Raw genomic sequence first — 20,866 nt, forward strand, 5'->3', positions numbered from 1 at the left:
GGTGGGGAGGGGGGTGGGGCTGTCTCCTATTGGCCTTCCAGCTTTGGGAGCCCATCCACCATCATAATTTGGAAGAGGCATTTGGCAGAGGCCACTTAATTGGTCACCTTGGCAAAAATCTGTTCCGGGTTCCTGCCATCAGCTCCTCCAGATTCCTGCCCAAGAATTCAGTCTACCATGGGGATTAGAACTCTGGAATGATAATCCAGCCCAATGTTCCAGTTCTGTTACCTTGCAGCAATAAACGGGAGCTGGGATATAGCATTGGTAAGAAAAAAATAGGGAAGTTTATTAGAAGGCAGGACCATACCAGGACCCATAGAGCAAGAGAACTGAAGTTGTCACAGTACAAGTATTGGTACTTCAGCTTTCTTCCTCTTCCTTTGGTAGAATATCTGCTACTCGACAACTGCCCAAATTAATAGGAAATACATTTTGACATCTCTACATAAATAGCAGGGGTGGAAGAGTGACAAAGATATATTTTGATGGTATTGTTTTACTTCGGATTCACTTATTTCTCACTGTGACAGGTTGAAAGTGAAATTCTGCAGATCAGTCTCTGCTTATGTTACCCACCATTTGCATATTTTGATGACAAGGGCAATAAGCAGCAGGATCCACTTTGTGGTCATCAAAGCTTTCTTCTAATTTGTCATGTCAATTGATGTGGAATTTAATACTGTGAATTAATTTAAAACAAATAATCTCTTCATGCAAAAGATCTAACAGGAGCTCGGGGATTATTGCAAAAAAAAAAATCAAATAGAATCAAACACTGAAGAGTATTTGGTATGAAGGACTTGTGCACTATGTTGTGACTTACATTACATAAAGTTAAAAAATAAGCAACACATTCAAAATGTGCAGTCTATATTAAATTATTACTTTAAATCTGCAAAATTCCTAAGAGGTTGTTTTCTTCTCTCATATGAGAGTCTGATTTTTAGTTTTGTGAACCATGACAATTCAAAAGAACCTTGTATAAAAATAAAAAAGTGAATGATTGTGAACTGATTTATTTGCATGCATTCTTTCAGCCCACTAACTATGTAGGTCCACTCACGCTGGTGTTTAGAAGAATGAGAGGAGATTTAATTGAGGAAGACAAGATGCTAAAGGGGATTGACAGGGTAGATGTTTGCCCTTGTTGGACATTCTGGAACGAGAGGCCATAGGCTAAGTGGTGGCAGATTTAAAACAGAAATGAAGAGGAATTACTTCACTCAAAGGTTTGTGGAATTCTCTACCCGAGAGTGCAATGGATGCCAGAGCACTAAACAAATTTAAGGAGGAGATAGATTTTTAATTAGTAACGGGATGAAGGGTTATGGGGAGCGGTGCAGGAAGGTAAAGGTGCGGTAGAGAGGAGATCAGTCATGATCATATTGAATGGCAGGGCAGGCTGGAGGGGCTGAATTGCCTGCTCCTGCTCCTAGTTCTTATATCAGTGAAGAATGCGGGTAGTTGGTACACTGCTATATTATTTTGGATTAAACAGACTCTCGTGTGAATGATGCTTGCAAATCAGTTGGGTGTGATTGATTCATAGGAGTTCAATCTAATCTGTTGATGGGTATATTTTTCCACTAGGTATTAACTTTACCAAAGGTTGGCCAGAGAAAAATGGTGATCCTTAGAACATACAGTGCAGAAGGAGGCCATTCGGCCCATCAAGTTTGCACCAACCCACTTATGCCCTCACCTTTACCCTATCCCCGTCACCCAATAAACCACCCTAACCTTTTTGGACACTAAGGGCAATTTATCATGGCCAATCCACCTAACCAGCACGTCTTTGGACTGTGGGAGGAAACCAGAGCACCCAGAGGAAACACACGCAGATACAGGGAGAACTTGCAAACTCTGCACAGACAGTGACCCGACAGGGAATCAAACCTGGGACCCTGGTTCTGTGAAGCCATTGTGCTAACCACTATGCTACCGTGCTGCCCACAGTAGCCTTATTAACCTATAAACCTTATTAAACAAAGGTTTGGAGAGTTGGGGGTGCAGTAGAAGCACCTACAAAGACAAATAGGATTCCGGGTCGGATTCTCCGTCCTGCCAACCCCGTTTTCCGGCATGGCGCACCCCTGCCCGCAGCGAGATTTTCTGTTCCGGCAGCTGGCCAATGGAGTTAGCCATTGTGGCCATCCCATGCCATCAGGAAACCTGTGGGTGTGGATGTGCCGCCGGCAAAGCGGAGGATCGCGCAGACGGAGAATCCCACGGTCTGAGTTTTACACATTGAATTATTGAATTCAAAAGCAAGGAAGCAATATTGAATGTTTACATGACAAAGCACGGTGAAGTTTTTTTAATTCATGGGATTTGGGCATCGCCTACGAGACCTATTGCCTGCCCCTAATTGCCCTTGAGAAGGTGGTGTTGAGCTGCCTACTTGAACTACTGCAATCCATGTGGTGTAGGTACACCCATAGTGCGGGTATAGAAAGAGCAAACTAAAGGTGGACTTAAACAAACAGTAAAAAGTTATGATATAATTAGTTGTTTCTTGGGATAACTAAGGCTGAGGGAGAATTCATAGGCCAGAGGGCTTTTAGATGTGGTGGGAGCGTGAAATTGAATGGACGGTATTCCCTCCAGGTTCCCATCACTCTCACCACATAAGATGTTTTACGCTGGAGTGGGCAAGGCCTCAGAAGGGAAGACCATCCTTGCCCCAATCAAAGCCCTCAAGCGGCCACTTAATCAAATTAATACAGGAGATGGCAGTGCAGGCTTTAGGTTCTCGTAACCCATTTGTTTTTAACTTCCCATCGGTCTGGTTTCTGCTGGGGGAGTAGGGTTAAAATCAAGCCCTATGGCATCGCCCAAGTAGTATTTGGACATATATTGAAAAAAGAATATAAAATGATATTGTAAAATGATAGAGAATGGAATTAGAGTGGATAGCTCCTCTCTCCCCCCACCCCCTTCTCTCAGGAATAAGTGGATGGGCTATGAAATGGGAGAATGAGGATGCCCTCTACTTGTGTGCTTGTCAAGCTCATTGAAGCTTTACTCTAATCAGCTGTGCCTTGTCTGCCACAAGAGGCATGCAATTAATTGTAATGCAATTACACCCTTCATTGGCAAGTCAACAGTGCCAATGATATCTGTAAATTAAATTCAACTGCCATTGATTGGAGCTCCAAGAACACCTGGTGCAGAGAGGGACAACCAAATGGGTTATCCGACTATCTGACCCTCTACTGAGGCTACATTTGCGGTCAAGTGTTCTGGAGAGGAAGCAGGCAGTGTCCATGATACCATTGAGGACTTCCATGCACGATGGGTCCTGTAAGGCTTTGGGTGCTTTATTGTCCCTCTTAATCACCATTTAGTTTTATGTTTTATGTTTCATTTGTGTTTTGTTTTCGCTAAAAGCAGCATCTCTTTAAGAGGCTACCCCGTTTAGTTTGTTCCTCAGTTTGTGTAATATTTAGGAGCACCTCCTGCTGTCGACAGCTTCCTGGGAAGATTTCCAGACAGGAGGAGGCTATAACTTCCTTCACTAAAATCACTGCTGGTGGAGGAATGCACCTTTTGTTTGGCCTGGGCAACACTACTGACTGGGATGACACTGCAAAGAGTTAGAGAGAGAAGCCAGGACTCTCGCTCTCACTCTTGCTCACTCTCACTCTCACTCTCTCGCTCCTGTTAAATTTTCCAGCACTTTGGGGAGAGTGCCCCCAACAGCATCTTCTCCCACCATCACAAGTAACAAGATTAATTGCTTGGGGTGGGTGCAACACCAACACCACCTTTGTCAATAGGTGGGCCCTCAAGGGCCGGATATACAGGTGTGGCGGCTTCCCAAACACCCACTGCTCCTGCAGCTCCGTCAACCTATTAACAAAGAAACTCGGGTTGAAGTGACACATCCGCCACCATGACAATTGAGGCCTGTGTAAAGACAATAACTGAGGTTGTCGACTCCTCTGCCATTGTCACAGCCTCAAAGATATATAGGAAGGAAGTGTTCTTCCTGAGGTCTTAGTGGGCGCTTCACCACACCCTGGGAAGAGGATGTCCAGTGAGCAGGACCCCCTGGTGGTGGACCATCTGAAGGTCATCACCCAGAGAATCATAATATCGAATGTCCCGCCCTTCATTTTCCTCGTGGGCTCCTGCTCCTCCATCTCCAACTGTTACGGACTTGGTGGACGTTTGCCAGCATCACCATCCTGATTCCAGTGTGTTCACTTTTGTGAGACCTGGAGTTGGCACATCCAGAATTGACTGCCTTTACATTTTGGAGGCGAACTTGCCCTGCATTCCACCATTTCTGTGCAGCCGCTGCCCATGCTCAGAGCACCACCTGACGTGGACAGAGCTCGTTCATCTTGCACTCGGATGGGGCCCAGATATTGCCACTTTAACAACCTGCTGCTGGAGGGCGAGCGGTTCCTCAACTCATTTCATCTCACCTCTGAGCTGACTGGAGAAGGAACCGGGAGGCTTCCTCTCCTTTGAGGTGGGGCATGAGCAAGACTCATGCCCATTTCTTCTCTTCTGGCAGGGACATTGAGGGGTCGATAAAGATCTGGACATCTAAGGTCGAGGAGTTGGTGCAGGCGCTGGTCGACCTGGAGTCACACCTCAGTCAGCGCAATGAGCACTAGGCCGATGGCTGATGTACAAAGAGAAGAAGGGCACTCTGAGAGATCTGCAACTTGACGGGTCCCGTGGCACATATGTGAGGTCACGGATCTGGTTCATAAGATGACAAGTTACATCTTGGGGCACTTGCAGATCCCAGACACCTTTGAGGCAGAGCAGCAGCTGGATGGGTGGCTGGGTGTCTCCTCGGGACAAGAGGTACCCAATATGGAGGTGGCTGATGATGCCAGTACGGAAGCCACAAAATGAGGCAGAGACTCGCTACAATGAAGTTCTTGCTTCACGCGTTTTCTGGTGGAGCAGGCGATCAGACAGTTGAAGATGTAATTGCAGTGCCTGGAATGGTCGGGGGGTGCCCTCCAGTAAAGACTCCAGAAGGTGTCCCGCATTATTGTGGTCATCTGCTCTCTCTACAACTTGACACTGCAGAGGGAAGACTACCTGGACCTGGAGGAGATGGAGGAGCGCCATTTCTCATCATTGAGAAGGAGGTCGTGAAAGGCAAGCGAGGGAAAACCCATGGAGGAGGAAGAGGATGAGGAAGGAGCTCAGGCCATTTCTGGTTCGATTGGGCTGCTAGGCTTGGGACTCCCTCATAGCCTCGAGGTTTGGGGACGAGGAGGACTAGAGCTGAAGAGATCTCCAACCGTGGGAACTGTGATCTCATCATTAGTGTAGTGCCAGCGGTAGGTTTCCATGATGGTGCCAGGAGCAGTGTATCTTCACTGAGTCATCAGTGTGGGAGCTGACTTCCACGCCCTGTTTCATGCGATGTATTTGGTGGGCACCCCTGGGGGACTGGACATTGAGGGTTTTGTGATGTTGTACGAAGTAAATAATGGCATGATGGGAAAACTGGTCAACTACTGGGTACAATGTAAGAAAATCTGACTTCGCATGACCTAAAGCCTGAATAAGATCAGAGAAGGTCAAGCTGATCCGAAATGCCTGGCCTCCGCAAATTCTGATAAGACTAACTCGTCATAACCCAAAGCAGTCTAAATACGACAAGATAAGGTCAGAACAAGTCTCCTCCAACTTTTAAATATTCGATCAAAGGACAAGATAATGGTATGAGTGATGGGACAAAGAGTCCTGAAAGGTCAGCAAGGTGACGCCTGTTTTATGATATTGCTTATGTTTGTACTTCTGATCGACTTCCTGATCAAGCTGTAGTCACGTAATCCTGATTCTGATAATGTATAAATACTGAGCTAATTTTCTGTGAAAGCGCGGACTTGAGTAGGAATCAACAGTGACACTGCCTGCTCTCCGACCTCAACTTTCAGCCATAAACTGCAGTCGTTCGTAAATAAAGTCTTGTTATGTTTTCTTAACGAGCATTGTTGAATCTTTCTACCACAGTCCAGAAGCGGGAAAAATATTGACTTCTATAGTTTGGGCGTACTCTCGAGCAGCAAGGGTGTTGCAGTGCTACCCTCTGCTTTGTGCGGGGCTGGAGGTGTGTAACTTACAGGGAGGGAGGTATTAGATGGGCTGGACACCCCCTGGGTGGAGGGCCCCAGGCTGTGCTCTTGCCGATCCTCTTCCCTTCAGGTGCCTCGTGGGCAACCCAGAGGTGGCTGGCTGAGAGATCACTTGGAGGTGTGAGGGGTGGGTGAGAGACTAGAGGTGGCTGACCTACCCTGGCCGTGCGAAGAAGGTTATTCACCTTACTCACCAAGGCAGCTATTGCCTCCCAGACGGGGTTGGAAACCCTGCTGATGAGCTGCCTGTCAGATTGTGGATACAGGACTTCCTGCCTCTGCTGCGCACTATCCAGGAGTCTGGCCAGGGCTTCCTCCATGAAACGTGGTGCTGGCTTTCATGCTGCCAGGCCCTCTCGTGGATCTGGGACAAGTGCTGGGGAGGCGTTTATATGGCGCTCCCCAGTGATTGCAGTGGTTAAGTTTCCTCAGGGCGAGCAAATCAGCAGGAGGGCGCCAAGCGCGGAGTGATTCTCTTGGGGAGAAAAACTTTTCTTTAACATTCCGTGAGAAACCGGCAGGATTCACTCTGTTCTTCTCGTCGGGACTGAGACTTTGCCATTTTTTGGTAATATTCTGCCTGATGTAAATAAATGAAGAAGACAAACAAGAATTTGCTTGTTCCTGGCTTGTCAAGGACTGTGCAGACCTTGTTAAAGTTAAGTGAAGTAAGATTCAGAATGGAATTGGTGGTACTTTAAAAAATCTGTCGTGTATTTAGAAGAGATGCTGCCTCGAGTCCCTTATTCGCTCAACTCCAGTCAGAACCGATGACAATTCATCTCCTGCCATCCGCTCAGATCTTACTTTCTCTGGTAGCTCCAAACCTGCTGTGTCCTAGTCTAACTCCCAATGAATCTAAAGTGCATCATTATGTGAAAGCTTGCGCACTCTAATGCTTATGCCGTACTTATGTGGTTGAAGTAAAAGTAATAATTCAACCATCAATTTGAAATTATGTATTTGAAATTGTTCCTGAGAGCTTCTAAAAATATTTTAAGGCGTTACTCTTCAAAACTGCTATTTTCTGTGAAAACAACTAATCACAATTGTAACTATGGCAACAGTCACTGTCTTTTGGGCATCACTTGTTAATGTAGACAGGTTATGATGGTTCGCTAATGAATGGCTTTTCTTGCATAGATTAACAAATATAATCCCCAAACCTACTTGGGTTTGGAATTTTTACCTGACTCTTAAATCATAGAATCACTGCAGTGCAGAAGGAGGCCATTCGGCCTATCGAGTCTGCATTGACCTTCTGAAAGACTAAATATCATGCCAAAGCGATGTAACTCGGGTTATTCATAATAACTGCTGCATGTCTGGGGCTGATCATAGCTCACACAAATTGTTTTCCAGTTCATCTATTACATCCAAGATTAAATTGACAAAAATAGCAATAGATTGACTCTGGACTTGATGTGAGACAATTTAAATGATCTTATGCATAGACTAATTACACGTGGCAAATACTCAACATACCCAGGAGAGCAATTCCTTTCTACAGAATATTTAACCATCTCCCTGGTGCGTATTTCCACATATACATATACTTCACCTCCATACGGTGCAAGTGGAAATTTATTTTCTACGCATTGAAATGTATTTCTTTCTTTCTTAATGTGAGTGTATTTGGAAAATTTCTCGGACAAAGAACAGCTGCATCCGTATTGTCTTTCATTTTCATCAAGTGTCAATTGCCGTTCATGGATATTAATTTGTTCATTTCTGAGTGTGAGAACAATCTCTCTATGATGCCTTCCAGTTGATCTTTGTGGCCTGGTCATTATATTAGACTTTCCAGAAAATGCATCTAACAGGGATCAACATGTTAGTTGTGGTAAACCACTGTTAGACCTGTATTAGGTGATGCAAGGTAGGACCTGTACTACAGGTTTGCCAGTAGCCCCTGCCTGCTAGCTCTGCCCAGTAGGAGGAGCGTGTCCTCTGTTCAGCAGCCATTTCGCCAGCTGCTGTGGGAGGCTACACATCTGACTGCAATAAAGCCACAGTTGTATCCAACCTTAGTCTTTGTACAATTGATCGTGCATCAATTTATTGCAGTAAGATTTTCTAAAAGATGGACCTCTGAATCAAACCAAATCGCCTGCAGCTGGATCTGCAATCAAGCGACGGCAAAAAGGACTTTAATTACTGGCTAGCTTGCTTCGAGGCTGATATCAACTCAGCAACCACCCCTCTGACGGAGGCTCAGAAGATACAGATCCTGTACTCAAGGTTGAGCTCCAACGTGTTTCCGCTGATCCAGGAGGCCCCGCATTACGCAGACTCCATGGCGCTCCTCAAAGAAAACTACGCACAGAAAACGAACACACTTTTCACCAGGCATGTACTCGCCACTCGCTCTCAACTCCCTGGTGAGTCCATAGAAGACTTCTGGCGGACCCTAATCCAACTCGTCCGGGACTGTGACTGCCAGGCCGTTACGGCCACCGAACATTCCAACCTTCTTATGCGCGATGCGTTTGTAACGGGGATTGGGTTGGACCTCATACACCAAAGACTGCTAAAAGGGGCCACGCTCGACCTAGCTGAGACTAAAAACCTAGCACTCTCCATGATGGTCGTCTCACATAATGCTCAGGCCTACCCTTCCGGCCGCGCGGCCCACCACTCCTATCCCTCGTGGACCCCACAGACGGCTGCCCCAGCCAGGGCTTCACCCAGCCAGTATGTCTGTGCCCCCGCAGGATTGTCAGGCGCCGCCATCTTGTCTTCCCCATGGGGCATGGACGGCATCAGCATTCCACGACCTAGGACCCCCCATGCTCTTCATCTTCTGACGCCAGCGACGACCGACTGCAGCTCGCCTCAGTGACGATCGACCAGTCTCGTCCGCACAACCTGGCCACCGCTTCGACCAGTATGAGAATCAACGGTCACGTGACCTATTGCCTGCTGGACTCCGGGAGCACCGAAAGCTTCATCCACCCGGATACGGTAAGGCGCTGCTCCCTCGCGGTCCACCCCGCCAATCAAAGTACCTCCCTGGCCTCCGGATCCCAATCCATCGCGATCCGGGGGTTCTGCACGGTCTCTCTCACGGTCCAGGGCATAGAATTCAGCGGTTTCCACCTCTACGTCCTTCCTAATCTCTGCTTTGCACTACTACTAGGCCTGGACTTCCAGTGCAATCTCCAGAGCCTTACCCTCAAATTTGGCGGGCCCCTACCACCCCTCACTATGTGCAGCCTCACGAGCAAAAGGCTCTTTTTGCCTCCCTCCCTCTTTGCCAATCTAACTCCGGATTGCAAACCCGCTGCCACCAGGAGCAGACAGTACAGCACCCAGGACAAGACCTTCATCAGGTCCAAGGTCCAGTGGTTGCTTCGGGAAGACATCATCGAGGCCAGCAACAGCCCCTGGAGAGCCCAAGTGGTAGTCGTTAAAACTGGGCAGAAACACAGAATGGTTGTGGACTACAGCCAGACCATCAATCGGTACACACAGCTCGATGTGTCCCCTCTCCCACGCATATCTGATATGGTCAATCAGATTGCGCAGTACTGGGTCTTCTCAACGATAGACCTCGAATCCACTTACCACCAGCTCCTCATTCATAAATCGGAACGTCCATATACTGCTTTCGAGGTGGACGGTCGTCTCTATCACTTCCTCAGGGTTCCCTTCGGCGTCACTAACGGGTTCTCGGTCTTCCAAAGGGAGATGGACCGAATGGTCGACCGGTACGGTTTGCGGGCCATCTTCCCGTACCTAGACAATGTCACCATCTGCACTACGATCAGCAGGACCACGATGTCAACCTTGCCAAATTCCTCCACACCGCCACTATCCTCAACCTCACCTACAACAAGGACAAGTGCGTGTTCAGTACAACCCGCTTAGCCACCCTCGGCGATGTGGTCCAGAATGGAGTTCTGGGGCCCGATCGCGACCGCATGCGCCCTCTCATGGAGCTTCACCTCCCCCACTGCCCCAAGGCCCTCAAACGCTGTCTGGGGTTCTTCTCCTACTACGCCCAGTGGGTCCCAAACTATGCAGACAAGGCCCGCCCACACATTCACTCCATCCACTTTCCCCTTACAGCCGAGGCACAACAGGCCTTCGCCCGTATCAGATCTGATATAGCCAAGGCCAGGATGCACGCAGTAGACGAGACACTGCCCTTCCAAGTAGAAAGCAATGCATCAGACGTCGCACTTGCCGCCACCCTCAATCAGGCAGGCAGACCTGTGGCATTCTTTCCCCGCACCCTTCATGCCTCAGAAATTCGGCACTCATCCGTCGAAAAAGAGGCCCAAGCTATCGTTGAAGCTGTGCGGCATTGGAGGCAATACCTGGCCGGCAGGAGATTCACTCTCCTCACTGACCAATGGTCGGAAGCCTTCATGTTTAACAACATGCAGTGGGGCAAGTTCAAAACCGATAAAATCTTGTGGTGGAGAATCGAGCTCTCCACCTATAATTACGAGATTTTGTATCGCCCCGGCAAACTCAACGAGCCCCCAGGCATCCTATCCCGAGGTACATGTGCGAGCGCACAAGTAGACCGACTCCGGGCCCTACATGACAGCCTTTGTCACTCGGGGGGTCACACGATTGTCCCATCTTGTCAAGGCTCGCAATCTGCCCTACTCCGTCGAGGAAGTACGGACAGTCACCAGGGACTGCCAGGTCTGTGTGGAGTGCAATCTGCACTTCTACCGGCCGGACCGTGCGCACCTGGTGAAGGCCTCCCGCCCCTTTGAACGCCTCAGCGTGGATTTCAAAGGGCCCCTCCCCTCCACTGACCGAAACACGTATACTCTCAGTGTGGTCGATGAATACTCCAGATTCCCCTTCGCCATCCCATGCCCCGATATGACGTCTGCCATTGTCATCAAAGCCCTAAACACAATCTTCATTCTGTTTGGTTTCCCTGCCTACATCCACAGTGACAGGGGATCCTCATTCATGAGCGATGAGCTGCGTCAGTTCCTGCTCAGCAGGGGTATCGCCTCCAGCAGGACGACCAGCTACAACCCCGTGGAAACGGACAGGTAGAGAGGGAGAACAGAACGGTTTGGAGTGCCGTCCAGCTGGCCCTATGGTCCAGGAACTTCCCAGCCTCTCGCTGGCAGGAGGTCCTCCCTGATGCACTACACTCCATCCGGTCACTACTGTGCACCGCTACGAATAACACACCCCATGAACGTCTTTGCCTTCCCCAGGAAATCCACATCTGAGGTGTCGCTCCCCACTTGGCTCGCAGCTCTAGGACTGGTCCTGCTCTGTAGGCATGTCTGGCTCCACAAGGCGGACCCATTGGTGGATAGGGTGCGCTTGCTCCATGCCAACCCCCAGTATGCCTATGTGGCGTACCCCGATGGCCGCCAAGGTACTGTCTCCCTCAGGTACCTGGCACCAGCAGGTTCCACCCACACACACTTCTCCGGCCCGCCGCCACCCTCCCCTCCCACGGCGCTCCCACTGTTTAGCACAGTGTACTAAACAGCTGGCTTGTAATGCAGAACAATGCCTGCACAGCGGGTTCAATTCCCGTACCAGCCTCCCCAAACTGGTGCCAGAATGTGGCGACTAGGGGCTTTTCACAGTAACTTCATTTGAAGCCTACTTGTGACAATAAGTGATTTTCATTTCATTTCATTCATTTTATTAACCCCACCAGGACCATCCCTCCTTCCCCTGCCCACGCCAGAGGATGAAAAGGATTTTGGCACACTCCCGGAGTCTTCCAACATCGACATCTCCGCCACCACTACATTGCTCCCAGCGGAACGCCAAGGCACCAGACTGGATGAATCTCTAACTGGCACCGGACTTTCAAAGGACATATTTTTTTCTTTTACCTGATAAAACACTGTACATAAATTCACTACTGTATATAGTTCTCCACCACCCCCGCCGGGCTCATTTTTAACAGGGGGTGAATGTGGTAAACCACTGTTACACCTGTATTGGGTGATGTAAGGTGGGACCTGTACTACAGGTTCGCCGGTAGCCCCTGCCTGCTGGCTCCGCCCAGTAGGAGGAGCGTGTCCTCTATTCAGCAGCCATTTCGCCAGCTGCTGTGGGAGGCCACACATCTTACTGCAAGAAAGCCACAGTTGTATCCAACTTTAGTCTTTGTACAATTGATCGTGCATCATTAGTTTTGTACATTCTCCAACTGGAGAAGTTACATTGCCCTTCTTATACTGAGTAAGAGGCATAGATGCAGCATTTTAACAAGTTCATCATGATTACTTACCTATTCAGAGTCACTCGCGTGAAGATTGCAACCAGTCACAATTTTCAACTCAATTTACAATAAACAGCATTTAAAGAAAAAAAAATTCTTACCAAATAGCAAAATCAATCTCGATATCTGCAAGAGTATCTATCCCTTAAACGATTTAATTTAGTTAGATAAATTGTCCAGCTGTATATAAGATGTCATTTAATTTTGCAGTCACATCTATAAGAATAGCTCAGGTCAGTCAGAAATGAAACTACAAAAGGATACTTGTAAATATTCCAAAGGTCACTAAGCCTATTCATTTTCATGATTGAAAAGCAAATGTTGGTGAACAAAATGTCACTCAGAAAGGTTCAGCAGAGAAACAAAAATAACATCCTTAGCAAACTCAGATTAGAGTAAATCACAGATTATTGATTTATCTCTATAAGCTTATTACGACAAAAATAACTACAATGGGTAATGTACCCTATAAAATTTTCCACATGCCTACCAACTATAAATTGTTTATCTTGAAGCAGAAGTAAAGCAATTTTTTACTCAAACTGATAAACTGAGTTTCTGTGGAAGATTAATTGGCCAAATTATGAAAGGGTTAGCAACTATGGAGTTGTTCCAACTCTGGGAAACCATCGAAAAGGATTTAGGTAACTCTAATGTTATAAAAATAGAATCCCTACAGTACATAAGGAGGCCATTTGGCCCATTGTATCAGCACCAACCCTCTGAAAGAGCACCCTACCTGGGATCAAGCCCCCACCCTATCCCTGTAACCCAGTAACTCCACCTACTATTTTGGACATTAAGGGGCAATTTAGCATGGCTAATCCACCTATCCTGCACGTCTTTGGACTGAGGGAGGAAACCGGAGCACCCGGAGGAAACCCACGCAGACACGGGGAGAAAGTGCAAATTCCACACAGACAGACATGCGAGGCTGGAATTGAACCTGGGTCCCTGGCGCTGTGAGGCAGCAGTACTAACCAGTATGCCACCGTGTCACATGCAAATGGAAGGATTATAAATTCCCAGAGCATCAACTTCTCACACTGGATCGTAAACTATGCTGTGTGCAACTTCTATCTTTTCTCAGTGGCTGGCATTTAATATGCTTGTGGCTGTAATGTTTATTTTGCTGATTGTGGACTAGACCCAATTGCTGGAACTGGCCTGTATTTTGTTGCTTTTGTTTTGCAACTTGTAATCTCTATGTCACAATATCTTTACGGAAATAACAGTAAAAATGATTTTGCCGGGGCACTCTTGCTGATTATCGATCAATCACACATTTCAATGAACATGAATAGATATACATTGAGCTTAGAGTCTGAGGTGGTGATATATAATTCATGTGTAATATATCATGGGCGGAATTCTCCGGTCACTGATGCCGAAATTGCATTTGGCGATCAGCCAGAGAATCCCCATTTATGCTGAAATCGGGGGCGGTGCTGCTTTTGCAATGCTCCTCCCCATCGCAAACTGTTCGATGTCACCTGAGGCCCTCCCTCGATGTTCCGCCCCTGATCGGCCGAGTTCCTGATGCCGTGGGTCACTCATGCTATTTCTTTTCATGAACCCGGCGTGGCGGCTGCAGACTGAATCCAGCGCCGCCACAATCCGGGGGGGGGGGGGGGGTTTCACAGGCAAGGGGGACTTTGGTCGGGCCTGGGGGCACTGGTCGGGGTGGTCTGGGAGTGGCGACAGTGTTTACTGGGGGACAGTATGTGGCAGGCCGTGTCTGTGAGCAGCCGCTGTCATGTTGCACGTTGCGGCCGCTGCAGACTGCCACCGTGCGCGGCCACGGACCCAGCAATTCTCCGGCCTATCCGGCTTTACGCTGCGTACCTGCTAGCCCCCCCCCACCAGACGGAGGATCGGTGCAGCTTTTGCGTCATTTTTTCTGGTATAAAAAGGCCAATGTTCCCACGCCGGGGTCAGCACTTAGTCAGCAAATCGGAGAATCCAGCCCAATGTATATAATTGGTATATCATTAGATGGCATGAGTTGGTGGGAGAGAAGTGCACAGAATACAAAATAATTGGACTTGGCTCCTACTGATGGTAAATCAATAAACCGAATGCCGTGGCTCAATTGGACACATTCCTGCCTTTGAGTCTGAAAGATCCAACTCCTGATACCTCAAGCACAAAATATACTCTGACAGTGCAGTATGGGAGTGCTGCACGTTTAGGTGCTTTTGTATTTATTCTGGCTAGGCTAGCGTTTGTTGCCTATTCCTATATACTCTTGAGCTGAGTGGTTTGCTAGGCCATTTCAGGGCACCCAACGGAGTGCCTCAAAGGTGCCCGGAACTGATGAGTGTGCCAGGACACATGCGTCGTGCATTCTGCCTGGATATCGGATGCAGACACACATGATGTGCAGGTGGTGGTCACACACCACTGCACATTCAGGGAGTGGAAGCCCTTCCTATTGATGAAGGACAGCCGCTGATAAGTCGGTGCTTGCAGAGGGACATGTGTCCCATCTATCACCCCCTGGATCTGGGACATGGTAGTGATGGCAGCAAATCCTGCTGCCCGGGCATCCTGGTGAGCCCGGTCCACATTGAAGGTTACATACCTCACTGCGCGGGCATGTAGGGATCCGTGACTGCGTGGATACACCTGTGTGTAGATGTCTGAGAGATCTCAGACAGGTCCCCACTCAGCCCATGGAAAGACCCCGAGGCATAAAAGTTCAAGGTGGTCTTCATCTTGAAGGCCACCAGGAGAGGGTATCCTCCACCATACCCCTATGGTTCAAGTTATGCCATCATCTGGTATAGGTGGTGCATGGTCTCTCTGCTCAGCTTAAGTCTTTGGCGACACGAATGGTCTGGAAGGTTCTCGAAGGACAGATGCCGATGGTATATACGTGACCTGAAGTGATGCCTCCTTCGCACCTTCTCCTCGGCCTGTTGGATGGCTGGATCTCCAGCCTCACCGGCTGGCCCCTTCTCTGCTGTGGCAGGCTCCTGTTGTGCAGGGTCTTCTGTGAGCAGCGCCTGTGCCTGCAGCCTCAATGCATCTGCAAGGGCAGCAGAGGCCAGGTAAAAGGCAACCATTCCAGGCTTTGATTTGATTTATTGTCACATGTACCGAAGTACAGCGAAAAGTATTTTTCTGCGGCCAACGGAACATACACAGTACCTACATAGTAGACAAAAAAAAAACTCGACAGAGTACATTGACAAATAGTACATCGACAGTGATTGGTTACAGTGCGGAACAAGGGGCCAAACAAAACAAATACATGAGCAAGAGCAGCATATTATATCGTGAATAATGTTCTTACAGGGAACAGATCAGTCCGGGGAGGTGGGAGGGGGGTCATTGAGGAGTCTTGTAACTATGGGGAAGAAGCTGTTCCTATGTCTGGATGTGCGGGTCTTCAGACTTCTGTACCTTCTGCCTGATGGAAGGGTTTGGAAGAAGGCAAATCCTGGATGGGAGGGGTCTCTGATAATGCTGTCTGCTTTCCTGGGGCAACGAGAGATGTAGACAGAATCAATGTGCGGGTGGCAAGCTTATTTGTGCAAGCTGAGTTCACCACACTGCAGTTTCTTGCAATCTTGGGCCGAGCAGTTGCTATACCTGTTATGCTTCTTGAAAGAATGCTTGAAGTCGTCTTTAAATTAAAGGATGGTTTATTGTGCTCCACAATAAATTACAGAATTGCACTTGAGAATATGCTGCTCTTCAATGTTCTGCAACTAGGCCCAAAAGACTTGCAGCCCTGAGCTCACTTCCACGTCCTGCCTCCTTAACCCTCCGGTTCAAGTGGGCGAGGGCGGGCCTTCGACGTTCCTCTTATATGTCCCCGCGCTGCCCCCTGGTGGTACTTCCATTTCCCATCAGCCCCTTCTGTACACACTCAGGCGAGGATCACTACATCCCCCTTTTTCACTTTTTTTTTTCGTAGTTGCAGAGATGTAACTAAACACAAATGTAAACAGTTAGGCTTATATACACACGACAAGGCAGGGCAATGCAATTGTTAGTCCATGTTCACAGGTTCAGACGGTTGGGTGCACGTCTGATCCGGGTTGACCTCCTGAGAGGGCATGGAGATCCAGGGTCTTCTATGTCCATTTGGACACCTGCTGCTGGAGTTCCAGGATGTTGTATGACAGCGTCCTGTAGATCTAGTGCATCCTGCAGATCGAGTGTTGGAAAGACCCGTTGACGAGGTGTAACTTTTAGAAGGTCTCGGCGATTTCGTCGAAACATTGTTCCATCGTCAGACTGCACTATGTAGGATCGTGGCGATATCTGGCGGAGAACCAACGCCATTTTGGACCAGCCCCCAGCCGGGTGTCGCAACCTCACCGTATCGTTGATTGCCAACGGTTGCAGTACTTTTGCCTGCTGGTCATAGTGCTGCTTTTGCACTTGACGTTGGTGACGCATTTTATCCAGGACAGGTCAGAGAGGACCGTGCGAAGGTGCACTTGGCTTGGTTGAGCTTCAGTCCAAAGTCGTGGATCCTTTGGAAGACTTGCTTCAACCTCGCAATGTGGTCTTCCTCTGTCGTTGACCATATTATGATGTCATCCACATAGACACGGACGCCGTCGATGCCTTCTATCATCTGCTCCATAATTCTGTGAAATATTTCTGATGCAGATATCATGCCGAAGGGCATCCGATTATAACAGTACCTTCCAAACGGCGTGTTGAAGGTGCACAGCAGGCGGCTGGACTCATCGAGCTGCATTTGCCAGAAACCCTGTGAGGCATCAAGATGGATGAAGATGCGGGCTTGTGCCATTTCGCTCGTTATCTCCTCTCGCTTGGGGATAGGGTAGTGTTCCCTGCGAATGTTCTTATTCAAATCTTTGGGATCTAAACAGGGGCGAAATTCTCTGCAGACCGTCGTAACGCCGATTTCCGGCGAGAAAAATCGGTGTAGATGACTCCGGCGTCGGGGCCTTCTTTTAGGCCGCTATTCTCCGTTCCCGGAGGGGCCAGCAGCTGACTGACGCGATACGCGTCAGTTTCACCAGCTGCGGAAGTGGTGAGACCCGGCGTTTGGGGGGGGGGGGAGGAGGAGGAGGAGAGAGACATCCCGGCGTTTGGGCGGGGGGGGGGGGGAGGAGGAGGAGAGAGACAGACCGGCATTTTGGGGGGGGGGGGGAGAGGAGGAGGAGAGAGACAGCCCGGCATTTTGGGGGGGGGGGGGAGGAGGAGAGACAGACCCGGCATTTGGGGGGGGTGGGGAGGAGGAGGAGAGAGACAGCCCGGCATTTTGGGGGGGGGAGGAGGAGAGACAGACCCGGCATTTGGGGGGGGGGGGGGGGGGGAGGGAGACAGACCGGCATTTGGGGGGGGGGGGGGAGGAGGAGAGAGACAGACCGGCATTTGGGGGGGGGGGGGAGGAGGAGACAGACAGACCCGGCGTTGGGGGGTTTGCGGCGTTGAGTTGAGAGGAGAGGAGAGGGGGGGGGGGGGGTTTGCGGCGTTGAGTTGAGGGGGGGGGTTGCGGTGTTGAGTTGAGAGAGGGGGGGGTGGCGTTGGAGGGGGGGCGGCATTGGAGGTGGGTAGGGGTGGTGAGGGGGGGTTGGGGTAGGGGCAGCGGCGTGCAGAGGAAGGGGGCGACGGATGCCCGGGGCCAACGCACTGTCGCCCCCCCTCTGCACGCCGCTGCCCCTACCCCAACCCCCTCCCCTCACCACCCCTACCCCCTTCACCACCCCTACCCCACTCCAACGCCGCACCCCCCCCACTAACGCCGCACCCCCCCCACTAACGCCGCACCCCCCCCCTAACGCCGCACCCCCCCCCACTAACGCCACACCCCCCCCCCTAACGCCGCACCCCCCCCCCCACTAACGCCGCACCTCCCCCTAACGGAGGAAGGAAGGGGGGGGGGAGGAAGGAAGGGGGGAGGAGGAAAGAGGGGGGGGGAGGAAGGAAGGGAGGAGGAGGAAGGAAGGGGGGGAGGAGGAAGGAAGGGGGGAGGAGGAAGGAGGGGGGAGGAAGGAAGGGAGGAGGAGGAAGGAAGGGGGGGAGGAGGAGAGGGGGGGGGTGTGTGGGAACCGGCCTTCAGAGGGAGGGGGACGGGGTGTGGGTACCGGCGTTGAGGGGGGGGGGGGGGTACCGGCGTTGAGGGGGGGGACCCGGCGTTGAGAGGGGGGGGGACCCGGCGTTGAGAGGGGGGGACCCGGCGTTGAGAGGGGGGGGACCCGGCATTGAGAGGGGGGGGACCCGGCGTTGAGAGGGGGGGGACCCGGCGTTGAGAGGGGGGGGGTTGCGGCGATGAGGGGGGGTTGCGGCGTTGAGGGTGGGGGGTTGCGGCGTTGCGAGAGATGGGGGGGCGGCGTTGGAGGGGGGTAGGGGTGGTGGGGAGGGGGGTAGGGGTGGTGGGGAGGGGGGTAGGGGCGTTGGAGGGAGGTAGGGGTGGTGAGGAGGGGGTGGTTGGGGTAGGGGGCAGCGGCGTACAGAGGTGGGGGCGACGGTGCGTTGGCCCCGGGCATCCGTCGCCCCCCCTCTCTGCATGCCGCTGCCCCCAAGCCCCCCCCCCCCGGTGCCGCAACCCACCCCCCCCCGGTGCCGCAACCCCCCCCGATGCCGCAACCCCCCCCGATGCCGCAACCCCCCCCGATGCCGCAACCCCCCCCCGATGCCGCATCCCCCCCATATGCCGCAACCCCCCCCAATGCCGCAACCCACCCCCCCCGATGCCGCAACCCACCCCCCCGATGCCGCAACCCACCCCCCCCCCACACTGAACGGCGTCAACCATCATCAATGGTTGACGCCGTTTTAAAGCAACTGTGATTTTCGCCGACGTGACCCGTGGCCACGTCGGCGGGACTTCAGCCCATCCGGGCCGGAGATTTGTGGAAACTAAAAAAAAAATGAAATCCCGCCGGCGCCAGCTGTTTTCAGAGGCTGCCGGCGGGATTTGCACAGCGCCGGTTTTTGGCCGGTCAGAGATTTAAAAGCGGGATTAACGCCGCTGCCGGCTGATTCTCCGACCCTGCGTGGGGTCGGAGAATTTCGCCCCAGATCCGGAGTTCACCAGACGGCTTCTTAACGCACACCAGCGAGCTGACCCAGTCAGTCGGCTGTGTGGCTCGTGAGATGATGCCTTGAGTTTGGAGACGTTGAAGTTCAGCTTTTAGCTTGTCCCGCAATGGAGCCGGCACCCTCCGTGGGGCATGAATGACCGGTATGGCATTCTCTTTGAGCAGGATTTTGTATGTGTAGGGTAGCGTACCCATGCCCGAGAAGACGTCGGGGTACCCGCTGAGTAGCAGCTGTATGTCCTCGGCAATGCGTGATGATTCAGCCGCGTGCATGAAGATCCGTTGAATTAGCCGCAAATCCTTGCAGGCTTGAGCACCGAGCAGTGAGGATCTTTTGTCATCTACAATTTCAAATCGTAGTCCTGTTGTGACTGTTTTGTTGGCAACTTGTAGGTGGCAGGATCCCTTTGAGATGATCTGGTTTCCGTTGTAGTCAGTGAGCTTGCATGCGGCAGGTAACATCTCGTGCGTCCCTGGGACGGATGCGAGATCTTTGCTCGTCATCAAGTTTGCTGAGGCTCCCGTGTCCAGTTTGAACGTGATGGGGAAGTCATGGACTTGCACCGTAGCAGTCCATTCGCTTGCGGAGTTCATGGCATGCACGTGGCGAGGTTTTGTCGTCAGCTCCTGTGGTTCCGCTGTGGCATTTATAATTCCAATGCTGTACGTGTTCTCCCAGGAGTTGAATTCTTCGTGGTCGGAAAAATTGTCTTCGGGTGCCGGAGTGTTCATTACATCAACTGTGCGGACCTTCAGGTTTCCGTGCCGTTGCATTGTTGAGTGATATTTGGCTGTGGACTGACATTGGGAGGCGAAGTGATTCATTTTTGAACACTTTCTGCACCTTTTTCCTTGAGCAGGACATTGCCCTTTTAAGTGGGAGGAGCCGCAGTAATGACACGTCATGACGTCATGCGTATGTTGCATTTGCGCATGCGCAGTGCGGTTTTCAGTCCGGGGCCGGTATTGCGAGTAGCGCGCATGCGCGTACCGATCACTTCCGGGATCGCGTCTTTTGGGATGATGCGCATGCGCAGACGGGCCGGAGAATGGAAGAGACGGCCTGTGAGGAGAGGTCACCATCTTTATATCTGCCTCGTGGTGAGTGTTTTGCAATGAATGTTTTTCAAATAGCTCCAGTACCTGCTGCTTTTTCTGCTCCTGTAGTAAGCATTTATCTATGGTAGTTTTAAGTGTTAAATTGTTTTGCAGTATTAGTGATTCTCTTAGATTTCCGTCGGCAAGACTTTAGATCAGCTGATCTCTGATGAGTGAGTTTGTTAAATCACCGAAGTTGCAGCCTTGTGCTAGCAGCGTAGATCTGTTACAAAGTGGGAGATAGTCTCCCCGTTTTTTTGGATTCTGTGACGCAGGGTGAATCTTTCAATGATCTCATTGGATTGAGATTTACAGTGTTCATCAAATTTCGCGACTATCACGTGATACTTGGTTTTATCTTCAGTATCAGCATATGTGAAGGAGTTATAGAT

Source organism: Scyliorhinus canicula, chromosome 4 (assembly GCF_902713615.1).
Source record: "Scyliorhinus canicula chromosome 4, sScyCan1.1, whole genome shotgun sequence".
In the NCBI taxonomy this organism is placed as follows: Eukaryota; Metazoa; Chordata; class Chondrichthyes; order Carcharhiniformes; family Scyliorhinidae; genus Scyliorhinus; species Scyliorhinus canicula.